This window comes from Lactuca sativa, chromosome 5, assembly GCF_002870075.4.
Source record: "Lactuca sativa cultivar Salinas chromosome 5, Lsat_Salinas_v11, whole genome shotgun sequence".
Lineage (NCBI taxonomy): Eukaryota > Viridiplantae > Streptophyta > Magnoliopsida > Asterales > Asteraceae > Lactuca > Lactuca sativa.
The window spans coordinates 30574536-30596438 of NC_056627.2; the positions used below are offsets into that span (position 1 = coordinate 30574536).

The following is a 21903-nucleotide window of genomic DNA, read 5'->3' on the forward strand; positions in this document are numbered from 1 at the left end:
AAACTCATCTATATTGCAGTCCTTGGTCAAGTGTGGACCACTGCATCTCTCGCACCCCACTCTTATGGCATGTATCGACTGGTCCATTTGTGTTATCCTGCGATCCATGTTATTCAGCATGGCCATGACAGCTGCAATTTCTTCAGTTTGGGCCCCTCCACCGCCTTTGATTCCATCTTGCCTTGGGTTGTGGTATTCACGAGAGTGTTTCGCAAATTCTTCAATTAACTCCTTAACCTCCCTTGGATTTTTCTTTGTCAAGGGTCCTTGAGAATCAAGGAGTTGTCTTGTCATCACATTGACCCCATCATAAAAGATTGACATCTCTTGCTGCACATTTAGGTCAAGTTGAGGGCAATTTCTAAGCAAGCCCTTGTACCTTTCCCATGCTTCGTATAGTGACTCCCCCGGCTGTTTCTCAAAGTTGGCTATTGCCTTCTTGAATTTAGATATCTTGGATGGCGGGCAAAACTGGTCCAGAAATTGCTCACGCATTTGAGCCCAAGTGGTGATTGTACCCGGTGGGAGTGCTTTGAACCACTCCTTAGCAGCTCCTTTGAAAGTGATGGGAAGCATCCTAAGCAAGACTGTGTTTCTATTGACATTTGGGACATTGAAGTAATCCGCAATGTCATTGACTTCATCTAGATGCTTAAAAGCATCCTCATGATCTTTCCCGAAAAATGGGATGTCCTTCAGTGCGGTCAGTATGTGTCCCTTCAACTCGAATGTGGCAGTGGCAGGTATTGCGGGTTGGACTAAACCGGGACCCATATCCTCTCGGATCCGCTTCTTGTAAGCTCCCATGGACATTTCTTCAATCGCTGCCATCTCGTTCCTTGGCTCGTTCTCGGGTTCGCTTGTGTGTTCTTCAAATTCTGGCTCGGTCTCGTTTTCGGACCCGGTCTAGACGGGTGTATGATCCAAATGCTCAAGATTGCTCTTGTGCTTCGTTGATGAACTTGACTCTCCTGTCTTCTTTCCCGACTGCCTAGAAAAGGCTGACTTCAATTCCTGCAAGGGCGTCTTTTTCTTGTGAAGTGCAGACTCGGGATCTTCCAGTGGTGGCACCAAGTGTGTGTTTGAGCTTCTGGTCATGAACTCCTGCAACTTGCTAAACTAAAAACGTAAAACTGAACTAAAATAAGAAAGACTAACTTCAACTAAAAAAATCTAGTTTTTAACTGTCCACGTCGTGGCCAGAGGAGTGCCACGTCGTGGACTCTGTGAATAACAGAAAAAATTATTTTGCTGAAAAATTAACTTTTTGTGGGTTTTTACTCCACAAGAAGGATCGATCAATTTAATGCAAATAAATAAGCTAAAAACTAAGCCGTTCCCCGGCAACGACGCCAAAAACTTGATGTGCACAAAAGTTCTCACTAATTTTAATATTTATAACCTAACAAACTTAACTAACTATGCACTTATAGGCAGTGCACCTAGTCAGATTACAATATAGCTTGGGTAAGTCGGGTGTCGATCACAGGGAACGGTGTTCTAATTAATCTACTTACTATTAAATTAACCTAACTTATTAACAAGTTTAATAAGGGGTTTTATCTGGTTTTACAAGATCAGATGAACTTAATAAAAACACACTCTTGTTTAGTTTTGAATCCACTTCTCCCTTATGGCTAGCTAATGATTACGGATTATTAAGTTGGTTTTTAGTTGTATTAGTAATTTAGTTGTATCTTACCAATAACTAACTAATTCATGTCAAACCGTGTATGTTCACACATAATTAAATACAGAACTAATTATGAATGTAAATATGCTATGTAATATTTGTTGTATAAATGCAATTATGGTCACAATACACGTTCTCCAGCACAACTAAGCTTTATTTAGTCTAATTTCTAACTAACATTGGCCAATCCTAGCTCTAACAATTCAATGTTCACTAAATTATTAGGTAAACAGGTTCATGCAGTTTAATGATCACTAAGCTACACAGAACATGCAATCAAGCAAATAGATAAACAAATAATAGCATGCTAGGTTATACAAATCAAACACAAGCAATTTCTTTACCAACTAAATTCAATCCATAAACATATAACTATTCATAAGTTCAAAGCTTCATCTAGCTAAACAAGAGTAGCTAGATTCAGCTGCTCATCATAGCAGATAAATCAACAAAGCTAAAACTAATGAAAGACATGTTCTTATATAACTAAAATATAACTTTACTTCCTTTGGTGTTGAAAACCCTCTTCCAGAACCTTTCATTCATTCTTATTCTTCTCCTGGAACTCTTTTTCTTCTGCCAAAAGCCTCTCCTTTCGTAATAATCAGGAGGACTTATATAATCCTCAAAAACCCCGTGCCACGTCGTCGCCAGATGTGCCACGTCGTGGGCTTCAAGCAATCCGTATCCTTCAAGGAAATCCTCCGCGTCGCGATGTTTATCTTCTGGAACACCCGTGCCACGTCGTGGGCTTCATCGCCACGTCGTGAATTGAGCGCTTATCGTGAATTTATTATTTTCTTGTCTTTCAAGCCTTTCATGTTCCACATTTTGGCACTTTTGGTCCCTTTCTTCGAAAATCCTTTATATTGACTGAAAATAACAATTTAAAGTCATAAGTATCATTATTCTAAACAAAAATGTACTTAAATATTGCCTAAAAATAAGTATAAATATGGCAATATCAATAAGCAAGATGGAGACTTTATTACCCGAAAAGATGACCACAAAGGAGTGTGTTCCGGATCTACTTTTTCTTCCTTGGACTCTTCAACCTTCTCCTTCTTCTACTTGCTCCAAAATGCACCAAAAGTTCCTTCACAAGGCAACAATCACTCACACACTCTTTAATGAGGTTAGGGTTTGATAACAAATGTTCTGAGGGTGATGGAGGCGAGGTTGGGGCGCATAAATGTGTTTAAATAGGGTGCAGACCCTTAAAAGTAGGGCTTCATCCAGACAGGCGGACTCGCTGAGTCCCAGCTTATGGCTCATCAAGTAGCCAACTCAATTTGTGTGATCATCCCGTCTCTACTCGACGAATCGGGCTACATACTCGTCGAGTACCCCTTAAGAATTGAAAATACTTATTTAAATTACATACCAGAACATGGGGCGTTACAACTCTCCCCCACTTATCTTAGACTTCGTCCTCAAAATCCACTCTGAACCCTTTCGGTGCTGCCACTGCACCTTCACTAACTGAACCACCTTCTTCCTCAAGGTCTTCGCCTTTCAATCTAAGATCGTAACTAGCCTATCAGGAAACATGGAAAATTTTGTGGATCTGGCTAAGCTCTGTCTGAAGATGCAACCGATAAGCAACCCGACCACAGCTCCTTTGCGAAAAAAAATTTCACTGACTCTTAACTCTCGTTACCGTCCATGGCATTTTCAGGTGCTTCTCTTCTGACACATGCTACTTCCACATCCGATGCCATCGCCCTTCAACTTCCTCCACTCACCGTCAAGCTCGATCGAGACAACTACTGCCTCTGGCGATCTACAGTTCTCTCTGCCCTAGAGACATTCGATTTAGAGTCCTTCATCCTCAAATCCGATTCTCCTGCTGCTACATATGTCTCGAGTGATTCAGATGATGACGCTGCCACAGCCCCCAAACCTAATCCTGATTACACTCGTTGGAAGAAACAAGATCGATTTGTTCTCCTTTGGCTTAAGACAACACCCTCTGAGCGGGCCGAAACCCTAAAAGGACCAATGAACCTGGAGCCTAGCTTGCCCTTCTTCTGGAACCTGATAACACCCTTCCAGGGTGATAGCTTTAGGAGGACCATATCGCCCACCTAAAGCTCCAAGTCTGAACACCTCCTGTCGGCATAACTCTTCTGTCGAATCTGCGCAGTCTGTAATCTGCTACGGACCTGCTGGATCAACTCTATGGTCCTGAGCACTACCTCGGTGCTCGCGATGACTCACTGATGACCTTGCCCCAACAAATTGGGTTCCTAAACTTCCTTCCTTAGAGCATCTCGAAAGGAGGGCTTTCAATACAAGCGTGATAAATGTTGTTATACGAAAATTCCGCCAAAGGAAGATACATATTCGAACTGCCTCCAAAATTTAGGACACATGCCCGAAGCATGTCCTTAAGAGTCTAAATCGTCCTCTCGCTCAGCCTGTCCGTCTGGGGATGTAAACCAGTGCTAAAATGTAGACGAGTCCTCATCTCGTCATGAAACCAATTCCAAAACTTGGAAGCAAAACGGATGTCTCGATCTTATACTACTGATACAGGCACCCCATGCCATGCCACTACCTCGCGCACATAAATATTGGCTAACTTATCGGCCGATATGTTCTCCTGAATCAGTATGAAATGTGCGCTCTTTGTCAGCCGATCCACTATAACCCAAATCGAGTCAACTTCACGTGCAGTCCTGGGAAGCTTAGTGATGAAATCTATAGTGATATCCTCCCATTTCCACACTGGAATGTCTAACGGTTGCATCTTGATATGGGGTCTCTGGTGTTCTGCCTTGACCTTCATGCAGGTCAGGCATCTCTCTACGTACCAGGCTACATCCCGCTTCATCCAGGGCCACCAATAATCAGGTCGAAGATCTCTATACATCTTCGTCGCCCCTAGATGGATGGTGAAACGGGACTTGTGGGCCTCATCCATCAACACCTGTCGTACTCCTCCCTAATACGGCACCTAGACTTTCCCATGAAGGGTAAACAATCCTCGGCTGTTATAATCGAAAGAAGCTACATGGCCCACAATCCTCTCACACTTCTGTCTCTCCTCCTTCCGGCTCTCAACCTGTGCCTCTCTAATCTGTTCCAACAATGGAGTAATCACCGTCATCCTCAGACATATGTCTCTAATCGGTGCAGCCATCGCCTTGTGGGTCAGGGCGTCGGCCACAACGTTGTCGTTGCCCGGATGATAATTGATCTCACAATCGTAGTCCTTTACCACATCTAAACATCGTTGCTACCTCATGTTCAAATTTGGCTGGTCCATGAGGTACCTTAGACTCTTGTGATCCGTGTAAATGGTACAGCGGACCCCATAGAGGTAATGTCTCCAAATCTTGAGAGAAAACACCACTACCCCCAACTCCAAATCGTGCGTCGGATAGTTAGCCTCGTGAGGCTTCAACTGTCTAGAGGCATATGCTATCATATACCCTAACTTCATCAACACTGCTCCCATCCTTGTGATCGAAGCATCACAATAGAATACAAATTCATCCACTCCTTCTGGCAGGGTAAGAATCGGTGCCTCGCACAATCGCTGTCTGAGGGTCTCAAATGATGCCTGCTCCTTCGGCCCCCAGCAAAACACCACCGACTTCCTAGTCAGTCGGGTAAGTGGAACTGCTATCTTGGAGAAGTCCTGGATGAATCTCTTGTAGTACCCTGCCAACCCTAGGAAGCTCTGTATCTCAGATGGAGACCTCGGGACCTCTCACTACATCACGGCCTCTATCTTGGCCGGATCTACCAATATCCCCTTCTAGTTGACGAGGTGTCCAAGGAACTGCACATCGTGCAACCAGAACTCGCACTTGGAGGACTTCGCGAAAACTCTCTCCCTCCTCAAAGTCTTTAGCATCTCCCTCAGGTGCTCCTCATGCTGCTCCTGAGTCTTGCAATAAACCAAGATATCGTCAATGAACACTATCACAGACCGATCCAACATTGGCCTGCATACGCGGTTCATGAGGTCCAGGAACGCGGCTGGAGCATTGGTGAGCCCAAACGGCATCACCACAAACTCATAATGACCATAACGGGTCCTAAAAGTTGGCTTCTGAACATCCTCACCTCTGACCCACATCTGATGATAACCGCATCGCAGATCAATTTGGATAACTAAGATTCCCCCTGAAGCTGATCAAACAAATCATCTATCCTCGAGAGTGGGTAACAGTTATTCACCGTTACCTTGTTCAACTCCCGATAATCTATATACATACGGTGCGACCCATCCTTCTTCTTCACAAATAGGATCGGGGCTCCCCATGGTGAACTGCTCGGTCTGATGAAACCCTTGTCTAGCAGCTCCTGCAGCTGTGTAGACAACTCCTGCATCTATGGAGGAGCCAACCGATACGGCGCCTTGGCTATCAGAGTCGCACCCGGAACTAGGTCAATCTGCTACTCAACCTGTCTCTCCGGAGGTATCCCACGCAGATCCTCTGGAAATACATCTGGGTACTCATGTACCACTGGTACATCCTCAACAGTCGCCTTACCCTTCTCTCGAGCGTCCAAAACATAGGCGACGTACCCCGCGCAACCCTACTGGAAGTAGCGTCGAGCTCTCGTTGCTGAGCAAAGAATTGGTTCGCGTTGTGGCCTCTCACCCTGAATCACTAATTCTCCCTTGCCAGGGGTGCGGACCCTCACTAACTATAGCTCACAATCAATCACTGCCCCATTGGGGCTCATCCAATCCATACCCACTATAACCTTATTCCTTCGCGGGGGAATGGGAACCAAGTCCACTGAAAACTGCTCATCAAATAACTGCAGCGAACAAGCCTATGTACTCTCGCGACCCTGACGGTCCTGTCATCAGCTATCTCAACCTCAAGTGGACAATCCAGCTCCCTCGGAGCTCTGCTGAACCTCTTGCTAAGCGCAACTGAGACTAATGATCGGGTAGCCCCCGAATCAAAAAATAAAGTAGTTGATATGCCGTTCACTAAGAACGACCCTATATAAAAACATATAACCATAAGAAACAATCAAAATTAATATAGAGATGAAGGGAAGATACGTACCCGTCACCACATTAGGAGTCGCTCGCGCCTCCTCAGCTGTCATCTCAAATGCTCTACTCTTCACCACTGGCGCCTCACTTCGGCCCTGACGGCCGTCTGTAATCCTCAATGTTGCAGGGGCAGGTGCTGCCACCTTCCCTGCTGCTGCTGCTGGCAAACTCAGACACTGGGACTTTTTTTATCCCATTTGATTGCAATGGAATCAAATCGGATCAGATACCATGGTAACAATGGGAGTAGCTGTACAATCTCTGCACATATGCCCTGTCTTGCCTCACTTGTAGCAACCGGGAATCCCTGCCTTGAATGCCCCGTCGTACAATCTCCCACACTTGCCACACCGACCGTGGCTCTGCTGACCTCTAGATCTGTGATCTGATACCTTGTGCTTTTTTCCAGAACTCCCAGTGCCAGATACTGCCTCTGGCTTCCTCTTCTTCTCAATCTCTAGATCAATCTCTCTCTCTCTCTCTCACGAGCCCTAGCAATCATGTCATCTAGCGTTTTACAGCTGGACCGGCTCACAAACTGGCGGATATCACTCCACAACATCTCATGATAACATGCCTTCTTCATTTCCTCATCATCTGCGTACTGAGGAACGAGTAGAGCCCTCTCCCTGAACTTGGCAGTAATCTCCGCCACTGTCTCTGTAGTCTGGGTGAGATCCTGAAACTCCCTGGAAAACTGCTGCACCTCGATAACTGGTGCAAACTCTGCTCTAAAATTGGTAGTAAAATAAGCTCATGTCATCGCATCAAGTGTTGTATCATCCCCGATGACATGCCCGATCTCCTCCCACCAATCTCGTGCCCTGTCCTTCAGAAGACAGGATGCTACTCTGACCATGCCCCCTCGAGACATCTGCTGGTGCGGAAAGCATTGGCGACATTCGTCAACCACCTGGTACTCGCTATGGGGTCCCGAGCCCCATGATTGTCTGGAGCTCCACATGCTCTGAACTCCCTGAAGGTGAGCATGCGCGACCCCATCATGGTCGCCACATCAGTACGAAAGGTGCTCAACCTCTAGTCCATCAGCTCGAAAATACCCTCCTTGATCGAACCAAAGATCATAGGATTCTGATCCAGTATGATGCGAGTAATCTCTGAAGAGAGAAACTCCCTAGTCTAATCATCTAAATGTTCAGCTCCCGAGCCTGGTCCTGATCCCTCACCGACTCTTGAATTGCCGACTGCTGGTCTAGGGCGTAAACCCACCATTCTGAAACACATAAACGTCAAAAATACTGATATATCTCGAGGGATCACTATTACTACAAGCTTCCTGGTTTCTCCTTGGCCTTCCTTTATTCAAGTACAGATCCTCTGCTTTCAGTAGTATGGGCCGCTACTACCTTCCACATCTATCTGTACCTTCCCCAAGAACTGCCTTGAATCCACCAAGTCCTTTCTACTACCACTTCTGATCTCATGCTAATCTCTTCCTAGGCTTGCCCTAGGGTAATCACCAACCCACTCTCCGCCGTCATCTTTATAAGAAATCTCCACTTTCTTCCCCTACCTAGCTCGTGAATACTATTACATATCACTCAGACTAGATAATTCTTCGAATGAGAGATCCTACCCTATAACGGCTAGACTCAAACGAGAGCTGCGAAATAGAGCTAGACCTAACCTTCTAAAATTATTTAGTCCTGGCAATATGTAACCTAACATATTCGTTTACTAGTTAGTGAAAGACAACTAGAACTCCTAAAAGCACAAAACAAGCAGCATTCGGGCATTGAGTACATAATTAAGCATATACCACTCTGGCTATCATACTGACTAATCTGCTCTAGCATATAATGCTAAACTCATACAATCAGGCATAACCTAACCAGGCTATCCTACTACTGTCTACTCAATACTAGCATGCAATTCTCATAAAGTTGAAACACATATAGCAATCACATAAGGCATCCTCCTAGATCCTTAGTCCTATTCTAGCATGTTGTTCTAGTGAAACTGAAACTGATAATCATAGCATAAGCTTGTAAGGGTAATTTGGGTGTACTTACTTGAGCTCGGCTGATCGCATGCACCACACCCCTTTTTAAGAAAACTCTTTTTCTTTCTAAGTTCTTTTCAAAATTTATATTAGAAAACGTTTCTCTTTTAAAAATCTTTAACCATTTCCTTAGTTTGAGTTTAGACACACTCGAAAGTATGCCTGAATCTCTCAAACCAAGGCTCTGATACCAACTTGTAACAACCCAAAGTACGACCCAATTTTTTTTCTTTAATATTACTAAATATCACATCATCCAATATCATATATAACAAGAACCATGGAATGAGTACTCAAAGTCATAGTAATGGTGTCAAAACAAAACTGTATCAACCATAACAAAATGTTAGAATAAAACTCCCAAGATAAAACTGAAGTTGTGCTGGGTGCGATGCCATCAACCCGAGCTATTCCCTTTGCTCGCAGAAGTACCTGAAACCAAAACTGAAACTATAAGCACGAAGCTTAGTGAGCTCCCCCAAACTACCACATACCATACAACAACATATAAACACATATTGGGCCTTGCCCACCGCATCGGACAGAGGTCCGAAAACTGCATCGGACTAGAGTCCGGAACTGACTAGGGCCTTGCCCTCTGCATCGGACCGAAGTCTGGAAACTGCATCAGACCAAAGTCTGTAACTAACAAGGGCCTTGCCCTCTGCATCGGACCAAAGCCCGGAAACTGCATCGGACCGGAGTCCGGAACTAACCAGGGCCTTGCCCTCTGCATCGGACCAAAGTCCTAAAATTGACTGAACATAGCATAGCATAATCATAACTACTAGCAGAAAAACATATACTGCACACTGCATTGGACTCAAGTCTGAAACACATAACACAAATACAGGCTTGAATCACAAAGACATCAAGCACACTGAACTACTGCATCGGACCGAATTCCGGGACTACTGCTACCTAGACGGGTCGGCAATGTGGTCGTACGCCCATTGCTACTGGAAGGAAACTCACCTCATAATGTTGGCTACCGAGATGCTAAATCTGGAGCTGCCTGACTGCTGCTCCGAAACTCCCCAGCAAGAAATCCCATAAACACTAAATCAAATACTGATAACTAATCTCATGGTAAAATGAGTATTTACCCCTGGGCAAGTCAAATTCAACTTCCTGGTCAATGTCAAATTCCTGTTGACCGGACTCGCCGAGTTGGGTCGTCAACTCGCCGAGTCCCTATCATCCATTCTATTCCTTTACCCGCTTCTACTCGTCGAGTTTGGCAAAGACTCGACGAGTTCTTCCTCGATGCTAACATCGAGTCTAACTTCATCCGACTCACCGAGTTGTATGAACAACTCATCAAGTTCTCCATTAACATATGAACATGTCCAGTCTATGACTCGCCAAGTCGTATGAACAACTCGTCGAGTCTGAAGAACGACTCGCCAAGTTGAAGAACAACTCGTCAAGTCCCAAGCATGCTATTATTATATAGTCGATTCTAATCGATTTTAGTGCTTTCATAACATAGATCTGAGCTCCTAGGACTGGTTTTACACGTAAAGTTTCCAAATTTACGTGCATGTACAAGGGTATGAGGCTAAAATACCAAAAATCATCCAATACAAAGCACTTAGGGTTTAGAACAAGGCCAAGATTGCATAATGGTGGCTACAATGAGCTCCTGGAGTTCAAGAGAGGCTAGATCTGAAGTATAACTCGATCATAAGGCTTTATTACAAAGGATTTGGGGTTTTTGAGCTTAATATCAACAATTTGGGGACAAACTAGATCTATTAGATCAATAAGCAAGATGGAGACTTTATTACCAAAAAAGATGACCACAAAGGAGTGTGTTCCGGATCTACTTTTTCTTCCTTGAACTCTTCAACCCTCTCCTTCTTCTACTTGCTCCAAAATGCACCAAAAGTTCCTTCACAAGGCAACAATCACTAACACGCTCTTTAAGGAGGCTAGGGTTTGAGAAGAAATGTTCTGAGGGTGATGGAGGTGAGGTTGGGGCGCATAAATGTGTTTAAATAGGGTGCAGACCCTTAAATTTAGGGCTTCATCCAGACAGGCGGACTCCCAGCTTATGGACTCGTTGAGTAGCCAACTCAATTTGCATGATCATCCCGTCTCTACTCGACGAGTCGGGCTACAGACTCGTCGAGTACCCCTTAAGAATTGAATATACTTATTTAAATTACATACCAGAAAATGGGGCGTTACAAAGGATCTACAAGGTTTCTTGTTATTGTAACATAACAAGTAAGGTAAAGATCAAAACCCTTTTATTTTGTAATATTCAAAAATCATATGCTAGATCTAGGGTTTTGCTTTGGTATTCAATTTGCATGTTCATCTAATGAAAAACTTAGATCCAAAGTAATTAGGGTTGCATAAACATATAGGTTGTAGTTATGCTCATAACCCATCAGGAATTTGTTCTATTAACAAGTTCCGGTGGAACATTATGTAATATCGAAGGCTCAATCTTTGTGACATTAGAACCTTGACATCACAGAAAGACAGTGCATGAAAGATGAAATTCCACTACATCTTAGATAATGATAAGAATTTGGAATTATGAAATGAGAATCATTAGAGTAATGTCTAGTTGATCTGTTCATAATGAAAGGACCATAGAGAGGCAAAGTATGCATGTTCATAACTGGTGGGCAAACATAACAACTAGTAAGCTAGATTTCCTGAAATCCATGACTATCTCGCATCTAATAGCTTGATTACTGATTCCATCAGAATACATATAGTTTTGATGGTCAACACATGGTTGGTGAGAGTTACAGGTTTTCTGCTAACAGCAGTAATACTTTTAAAAAGTCTAAAAAGTATTTTTCTTTGTAAGTAAAACCATACTTAGAATGGTATTTGTAAGCGTCTTTGAATAAGTTTTGAAAAATAAATATGTATCTTTGCAAAAACAAATCCATACTTAAAATAATTTTGAAAAAAAAAACAAGCCCATGGTTTATAGTAAGAGGGAGAAAGAGAGAGAGAGAGAGAGAGAGAGAGAGAGAGAGAGTGTGTGTGTGTGTGTGTGAGTGAGAGAGATTCTAGTTAATGTTTTTAGTGAGTCCTATAACCGATGCATGTGACTGAATGTACCCCCTACAACGCTTCATTATATGATGAAGTAACAATAGTAGATACTTACATCCACTTCGATTAATCGGTCGAGGTTGTAGCTACCAACCGCAGGTGGGGATGTCAAACCTGTATAGATCTATCCATACGTATCTCGCTTCGAAGATTAACAGTTATAGCAGTGTGGGTATGCTAAGTGTTTAGACTTAGTTAATGAATAGCGTCTCACTACAAATCCCTTAACTGAGGCATTTAAATAGCTTGAGAGCTTCTACAACCTGAATGAGGGAGGCTCAGCAGACACAGTCCTTCCTATCTCGGTTCGTCGTGTTGGTCGCAATTTTGAGCAGGGAAGAGCAAACTTCGACCAAGGCATGGAGATCTGTGCTAACTCCGGAGTCAACATGGTTCGTCTCCGTCACTTGACCGATGACCAGGACTTTGAAAGGTCTTGCACTGATGCCCTACAGATGGAACTAAATTCCTGTCGATCTGAAGCTATGGATCTTCGTCAGAACCAGGTGACACTACAAAGGCGTGTGTGGGAAACAGAACAACAGCTGGCTAAATCCAGGGCTGAATCAAGTACCAACCAGAACAACCCTCATCGTGAGTAGAGTCTACTCTACTCTCTCTTTTGGATATAAATTAGGTCTGTGTATAGACTATAGTATTAATTTCCTACTTATGTTAAGACCTTGAGCTTTCAGTCTGTTAGGTCTTTGTGCTGTCAAAATTTTCTCATTTCTGGTATGATGTAAGACCTACTCCAAAGTCAATTTTCCCGAACTTATTGCATCTTTAATAACAATGATATTGAATCGCAACAAATCCTCTGGGAAAATCCTTATCCAAATGCTTTCATCTTTCTAGTAATGGATCTCTATTACAAACACATTCTCATTTACTTGTTGAACTATGGCAAGTTAGTTCATGGATCACTCTCATTATCCTCACTATTGAATTCTTACTATTATCTTCATCTTTGTAATCTTTCAATCGAAAGATGGCTCCTCATAGAACAACAAGTTGCAATCCTCTGATAACTCTAACTCAGCCACCACCTCCTCAATATGATACAACAGTCTTCCAAGCTGCGGTGATTGTGGCTGTAAGGGCATCCCTAACTTAAATAAATGCTAGCGGTACAATCAGAGGCGGTTCGGTTGTTAACTTGACCCAAGGTGATAGTCATGGACATCCTAGGGAGTGTTCAAACAAGGACTTCACCGACTGCAAACCCAAAGCCTTTAATAGTAGTGGAGGAATCATTGCTCTATCACAATGGTTCGAGAAGACTGAGTCGATCTTTAAGATCTGCTCCTGCACGGAAGGAATCAAAGTAAAATTTACTGCCTGCACCTTCTAGGTCAGAGCCCTCACATGGTGGAATATCCATGTCAAGTCACTTACCCTTGTAGTGGCTAATGCAATGGGATGGGAAGCTCTGAAGGAGCTGATGATTGAGGAATACTGCCCGAGGGGCGAAGTTCAAAAACTTGAATAGGAAATTTGGAGCGTAACAATGAAGGGCTTCGACATAGTAGCCTCTACTGCCAGATTCGGTGATCTGGTGGCTCTATGTCCAGGGATGGTCCCCACTGAGGGAAAGAATATAGAAAGGTACATTTGGGGGTTGGTACTTCCATTTTAGGGGAATGTGCTAGCTTCAAACCCCACTACCTTCGACAGTGCCAAACAATTAGCACATCGACTCATTGATCATGGAGTCCGCACACCAACAACAACAACCCCTACTGTCTCAGAACCACCGACAACAAGAGGAAGTTTTGGGACAAGAAGAAGAACAACACGGCACAGAACTCTGCCAATAAGTAGTAGATCGTGGCTGTTCATGCCGCAACAGCACCTGCTGCCATTGCGGTGATGAAACAGTATGTTGGGATTTTGCTAAAGTGCAACAAATGCAACTTCCACCACAACGGACCCTGCTGGGAAATGCAGTGTGCGAACTGAAACAGGAAAGGGCATACTGCTCATTTCTGTAAACCTCCGGCTAGACCAATCACCCTGGTCCCTGGCGTTGGAGTGGGCCAGGCCTGTTATGGTTGTGGTGAGGTTGGTCACTACAAGAGGAACTTCCCGAAAGTAGTAAAATGCTGGTGGAGTGGAAAGAGTCTTGGCGATAGGCCATGAGGAAGCTATAGCAAACCCAACAGTGGTCAGTGGTACGTTTCTCCTCCATAACTCTTACGCATGCATACTATTTCATAGTGGAGTGGAGAGAAGTTTTGTGAACCAAAAATTTTCACACTTACTTAAACAACAACCACGAGCACTAAGAGAAACGTTCACCATAGAAATGGCTAACAGGAAAACTGAGAGCACTAGCAATATATACATAGGATGTACCCTATCTCTAGATAGCCATTCATTTCCAATCGACCTCATTCCATTCACAATTAAAAGTTTTGACGTCATTATCGGCATGGATTGGTTGAGTCTTCATCATGCTGTCATCATGTGTTTTGAGAAGGTTGTTTGTCTGAATCTAACGAATAGCGAAACCCTAGTTATCTATGGCGACAAACCAGGCACAAACCTTCAGATCATCTCAAGTATACAAGCCCAGAAGTACTTATGAAAGGAATATCATGCGTTCCTTGCTCATGTGGTTGAAGTAAGAAAAGAGGCGAAAGACATAAAGAACATCCCAGAAGTACGCGACTTTCCCGACATCATTCCCGAAGAACTGCCAGGATTACCACCACAACGTCAAGTTGAGTTCAGAATCGAGTTAGTTCCAGGAGCTACTCCTGTAGCCAAATCGCCTTATCGACTAGCACCAGCTGAGATGCAGGAACTATCCGATCAACTAAACAAACTGCTCAGCAAGGAATTTATTAGACCAAGCTTCTCACCTTAGGGAGCACTGGTCTTTTTCATAAAGAAGAAATACAAATGGTTCTGTATGTGCATCGACTATAGAGAACTAAACAAACTGACCATTAAGAACCGATACCCTCTACCATGTATAGACGACTTGTTCAATCAACTGCAAGGGGCAAACTACTTTTCCAAGATTGACCTGAGATCCAAGTATCACCAGTTACGAGTTTTAGAGGAAGATGTTCCCAAAACAACCTTCTGAACTCGTTATTGGCACTACGAGTTTGTAGTGATGTCTTTCGGATTAACCAATGCGTTCACAATATTCATGGACTTGATGAACTGGGTGTGCCGTCCTTACTTAAATCAGTTTGTCATTGTATTTCTCGATGACATACTTATCTACTCTCATAGTAAGGAGGAGCATAGTCAACATCTACGACAGATCTTAGAAACACTATGGGCAAAGAAGCTTTATGCGAAGTTCTCTAAATGCGAATTTTGGATTCGAAGAGTCGAATTCTTGGGTCACGTGGTTAGCGAAGAGGGAATTCACGTGGGTCCTTCCAAAATAAAGGCCATTGAGAACTGGTCAGCTCCAAAGACGCCTACAGAAATTCGTCAATTTCTAGGCCTCACTGGCTACTATCGCATGTTTATTCAAAACTTTTCTAGGATTTCAAAACCACTTACTGCCTTGACCCAGAAAGGTACAGCCTTTGACTGGCAAGAGAAACAAGAGAAGGCATTCCAAACTCTAAAGCGATCCTTATGCAGCGCACCGATATTATCCTTCCCAGAAGGAATAAAAGATTTTGTAGTTAACTGCGATGCATCCAACCCAGGGCTTGGCTGTGATCTTATGCAACGAGGAAAGGTCTTCGCCTATGCCTCAAGACAGCTTAAGATGCACGAATTCAATTACACTACACATGATCTTGAGTTAGGAGCAATGGTATTTGCTCTGAAGATCTGGAGACACTACCTGTATGGTACAAAAAGCACTATCTTTACAGACCACAAAAGCCTTCAACATATATTCGACCAGAAGGAGCTCAACATGAGACAGCGAAGGTGAGTCGAGCTACTCAATGACTGCGAATGTGAAATTTGTTATCATCCCGGTAAAGCGAATGTAGTAGCTGACGCCCTAAGTCGGAAGGAATACTTAGGTTGGAGAGTCAAGGCATTAACTATGACAATCCATTCGTATCTGTCCATAAAAGTTAAGGAGGCTCAACTGGAAGCTTTGAAATCTAAAAATGTGGCAAGTGAATCCCTTAAAGGGATGGATAAGAACTTAGAAGTCAAGGGTGACGGAGCCTTATACCTCGTGGATCGGATCTGGACACCGAAACTAGGTGGCTTTAGAGACGTTGTTATGAGTGAAACGCACAATACTCGATACTCTTTTCATGTAGGTTCAGATAAGATGTATCTGGAACTCAAAAAGTTATATTTTTGGCCTAACATGAAAGCAGAATTGCTACCTTCGCGAGCAAGTGTCTTACTTGCGCCAAGGTTAAGGTCGATTACCAAAAACCCTCAGGTTTACTACAACAACCGGAGATACCTAAGTGGAAGTGGGAGCGGATTACAACGGACTTCATAACCAAGTTTCCTAAGACAAAGGGTGGTTTCGATACTATTTGGGTGATTGTAGACATGTTAACTAAGTCCGCACACTTCCTGCCGATCATAGAGACCGACAAGATGGAGAAACTGACAAGAACATACATTAGGGAGATTGTACGACTACATGGTGTTCCCATATCTATCATCTCTGATAGAGACAATAGATTCAATTCAAGATTCTGGCAGTTGCTAGAAAAGTCCTTGGGAACTAGGTTGGACATGAGTACAACCTATCACCCACAAACGTGGAAAGAGTGAGAGGACGATACAAACATTGGAATACATGTTGCGAGCTTGTATGATCGACTTTGGTAAAGCATGGGATACCCATTTGCCGTTATTTGAGTTTTCATACAACAACAACTATCATTCTAGTATCAAAGTTGCTCCATTTGAAGCCCTCTATGGTCGGAAGTGCAAATCCCCTCTGAGTTGGGCTGAGGTGGGTGACATGCAACTAGGTAAAGGACGAGTTCCTGACAGCACTCTCACAGGTCCGGAAATTATTCAGGAAACGACAGAGAAGATTGTTCAGATTCGTGAACGATTGAAAGCCTCTAGAGACCGACAGAAAAGCTATGCTAACAAGAGACGGAAAACTTTGGAATTTCAGGTTGGTAACCTTGTTATATTGAAGGTCTCACCCTGGAAGGGCTTGATGCACTTCAAAAATCATGGGAAGCTAAATCCAAGGTACATAGGACCTTTTGAGTTTCTCACTAGGATCGTCCCTATGGCTTACAAACTCAAACTACCTCAAAAACTTAGTAACGTACACCCTACCTTCAAAGTATCGAACCTGAAAAGTGCCTATCTAATGAGACTCTTGTTATCCCACTCGATGAAATCGAGATCAATGATATCCTCAACTTCGTGGAAGAACCAGTAGAAATCCTGGACAGGGAGGTTAAGCAAACAAAACAAAGTCGTATTCCGACAGTGAAGGTTCGCTGGAATGCAAAGCGGGGACCCGAATTCACTTGGGAGCGAGAGGATCAAATGAAACATAAATATCCTCATCACTTCCCTTAGACTATGTGTATTTGCTTAAACTCTAATTTCGGGATGAAATTCCCTTTAACAGAGGGATGATGTGACAACCCGAAATTTCTATCTTGTAAGTCAATTAAATCAATCAAAAGTTCAGACTTGTTTTTGTTATCTTCTACTGAGTTAAGGGTCTTATTATGAGTTCTAGGCCTAGTACACTTAAGGGATTGTGTGTTAGGAAGTGTTAGCAAGAGATCAGTGGACTGCATTCGAGCCGGAAACACATTTAAAAGTTTTCAGGACTGTGAACCTACCATTGGGTCATGAACTACCCTTCCTCCCCCCCCCCCCCCCCCCATATATATGAGTCTTAGCCATTTTTTTCTTCATTTATCATCTTCCAACCGTGAACTCTCCCTTCTCTCTCAAGTATCATCCACAAAAGGGTCTCCTTTCATCTCAAAAATGTAAGAACACTTCCCTTTCTTGTTGTTTATTAGAAGTTTCTTGCCTTCCATCTTGATTCATCATCGTTTCACTTAAGGATCTTCAAGAGTTCTGGCCGTGAACCCTTCTTATGGCCGTGAACCCTTCTTATCTTCATCATAGGGTCGTGAACACATCAAGTGTTCTTAGGTCGTGAACAAATCAAGGGTCGTGAACGCTTCTAGCTTGGTCGTGAACATCTTTCAGCCATTCATTCTTGGTTCTAACACTTCATTGTAAGTTTTTCCTAGTTCCTAAGGTTGTTCCTATACATATTAGTTGTTGGTAGTTGTTATAGGCCCTAATTTCATACATATATGTGTTAATATATGCTAAATAGGATCCATTTGTGCTCGGGACTTCATTTGGCATACCAAGCATCCTATATCGATCTTTCATTCGAATCACTCACTACAGGTGAGTTTATACCCCTATAATTACACTTTTAAATACTTTTAGGGGGAGAATACAAGTAGAACACAATACAATTGTGTTACCCATTTATATGTAAAAACTATACCCAAAAGGATTTCTTATACTCAAAAACTGTTAATACTCTTTAAAACTATTTTAAACTTCTTTTATATCAAATCATATTCAACTATCTATTTATGTATAAGTATGCTTTAACGAAATTAGGACTATTGCTAGTTACCTTGACTCTTGTTCCTTGTTTGGTTGTGGGCTTCGAGTAGGATCACTAGTCCGACGGTTGGCTAAGTCATAGTTATATTTATTAAATACATATATAAATATTAAACCAAATTTTAAGGAACATACTTAACTTAGTTGCTTATAGTGAGTAATTGAGTCTTTTCTACAAACCAGTAACAGTTAAAACAAGCATACTAGTAAACTATAATAGGTATAGTTTAGAAAATCACTACATACTATATCTAGAACAGAGAAAGATACATGAGTCAGTACATTCATATCATTACTATACATTACAAAACATACTATAACAAGAACAGAAAGGAACACAAATACTATAACAACAACAGAATAACTACAATATGAAGCACTATTTCATGGCATAACAATATACTTGTTGTGTCATGTTTTGTAACCAGAGACTCCTGGAGGGAGAGTGTTAGTTTGAGTATAGATCTATATGGGATTGACCATCCTACACCTTGCTTCTAGCTACAGTGGGACCCGCAGGTCTACGGGCGACAAATGTCATACCACTTTCGACGTTTGAAGAACGTCATGTTTATTACTAGTCAATCCAACATGGTTATAACCTAATCATATTTTAACCTTAATTAACAATTTGGTTTAGGGTAGTTAGTGCTTCAGTTGGTATTTTATACAACACTACTGTACATTTTCATTTTCCATTATATTCATACAGTGATATTCTCACATAAAAATGCATACTATTTTTCGTGTAAAGATAGTTTTACAAATATGGAAAACCCACATGTATACTATTACAAGTACAAACATACATCTTATATAATTTTTCAAAGAGAAATAGAACATACAAAACAGTTGAGTCTTGGTAGCAGACTACTTTTCATATTAGTAGAAATATAGGATTTTCTAGGGAGTAAACAAACATTTACATCAAAACACTTACAAACATTTTCATGAAACAGATGCAAAATTTTGACCCCAAAATACTTATGCACTCACCAACTTAAATGTTGATCTACTCTTTCAAAATAACTTGTATTCTCAGGTCACCATTAGACAGGTACAATGGACCAGGTTTTGAGAAGACGAAGCAAGTTCAAGAATCATCTTTCATTTTGATATGTATATTTTTGGTGTTTTATAAATATACACAGAACACACATGTATAAACTATATTACTAATGCAATGGATGATGTTGTTGCATGTTTTACTATTGTGTATTATTATGATACTGTACATGACGTCCTCCGCCCCCGAATGTTTCCGCCATTCTGGTTTAGGGGTGTGACATCACAAATCTTGTGTTTATACTCCTAGAATCATCATATTTTTTAGGATCCTCTCAAGAAAGCTTCGAGGGCCGAGATCCTTCTCAATCTTCATCCAAGACTGAAAACAACAACACAAAGTGTGTTCATACCCCTTATTTTTGGTTTTTACTATGTTTTAGGGGAGAATACAAGTTGTTTTGTGTAGATCTATGTGTGTATGCATGATTTTGTGTGTTTTTCATATTATATATTTGATTATGTGTTATAAACTCCATGAACTTAAAGATCTACTAAAAGATGATGCTATTTGTAGAACATAACACTCATTTAAACTTATCTTACAAGGAAATGGTTTTAAAATACATACAAGTTACTTAAAACTAAGAAAAATTGCATAAGAGGGCTAAAGGAGACAAAATGACCCAAAAGTGGGTATAATTATGTAACTCACGATTAGTAGGGATTCAAAAAGGATTATTTTTGCTAAACATGGTTAGTTAAGGCATTTGAGACCCTACAAGGACTAAAATGTAAAAATTTTCATAATTGGGCCTTATTTGGGCTTCTCACGGCCTTGCGCAAAAAAATTTAACTTTTGGGCTTTTGTGGGCTTAAGTGTCATTTTCAACATAGTTGTGTCAAAAATGTAAATTTTTGCTAAGAAAAACTAATAATATGAAATTGTTAGAACTTGGACTAAAAAGATAAAAATTATTTTCAAATTGGCCAAGAATGCACATTTTCATAAAAACAAAGCCAAAAATGATATTTTAACAAAAGGGGGTTAAAAATGTTATTTTAACAAACGGGATAATTACATCATTCTCATGTTTATTAGGCCTTAGTGACCCATTTATATGTTTGATAGGTCTTGTATACTCTTTACATGTTTATTGGGCTTTGTTGACCCATTCACATGATCCACGGACCTTGGATACTCCTTACATGCTTATCGAGCCTGTAAATAATATACATGTTAATTGGGCTTTAGCTGTCCTTTTACATATATATTGGACCCGGGATATATATATATATATATATATATATATATATATATATATATATATGCTTGATAGGTCATGTATACTTTTTACATGCTTATTGGACCTCTAAATAATATACATATTAAATGGGCCTTAGCTGTCCTTTTACATATTTTGGGCCCGGGATATATATATATATATATATATATATATATATATATATATATATATATATATATATATATATATATATATATATATATATATATATATTCTCAATCCTTTTGAGCCTAGAAATGATTTACATGCTTAGTGGGCCTGAGTTGTCCACTTAGATGTTCATTGGGCTTAGAATGTAGCTTATATATATATATATATATATATATATATATATATATATATATATATATATATATATGTTTATTTTCGCGTAAATTCGATTAAGTATCTAGTGAAACGTGTCGGTTGACACCTATTGAGTGTACGAGCGTAGCCTATTGTTATAACCAGAGTCTCTTGGAGGGAGTACGAGGGTTTGTGTATAGATCTATACGGGGGTGATACCCCATAGCTGAGTTGTTCGCTGCAGTTAAACTAGACCAGTCTAGGGTGACAAAAACCTTACCTTATTCCGTCGGCGTCCAAAAAAATGTCATGACAGGCGAAATTATCATTATCTAGTATGGTTATAACGACTCACTTAGAGGAATTAATGTTATAAAATTTACGACAAACCATTCTCTTTTCTCTTCGGATTACTCAGTAACACACTCACTGTAACATCCAGATTTTCAGGTACATTTATGTATGTTTAAAATTTTTAAGAATTTTGGAGTGACTCGGCAAGTTGAGAGTCCAACTCGTCAAGTAGAGTCGAGTTGTCTGCATGGCTTTAATGAATGGACTCGACGAGTCAAAGAGTCGACTCGCCGAGTAGATGTTGGGCTGAGAAACCCTAATTTTCCGGGTTTGTGTCCTATTTAGAGGGCCTTAAGCCCTCATTTCCACCTCCCTTATCTCTTGAGAGACCTGTGGAAAACCCTAGATCAGTTCCATCCATTGTGAGTAATAAAGAGGCTAATTTGGGTGTTCTTGTGCAACTTTGAGAGGGGAACTGGAGAGCATCTTGGCTTGGATCAAGAGAAGGCTTTTGGATCCAGAGATTCTTTGGTGTTTTGCTTCAGTTGGAGGTAAAAAGATGCTAGCTTGATCATTTCCTTATGAGATCTTG

At 41.5% G+C, this 21903-nt stretch overlaps 1 non-coding gene across 1 annotated transcript; it reads left to right on the top strand.

Moving 5' to 3' along the window:
- Positions 1-340: 340 nt before the first annotated feature.
- On the top strand, positions 341-447 carry LOC111889975 (small nucleolar RNA R71). The gene has a single exon (XR_002849685.1). It is a non-coding gene; the product is annotated as a small nucleolar RNA R71 (small nucleolar RNA).
- Positions 448-21903: the final 21456 nt, after the last annotated feature.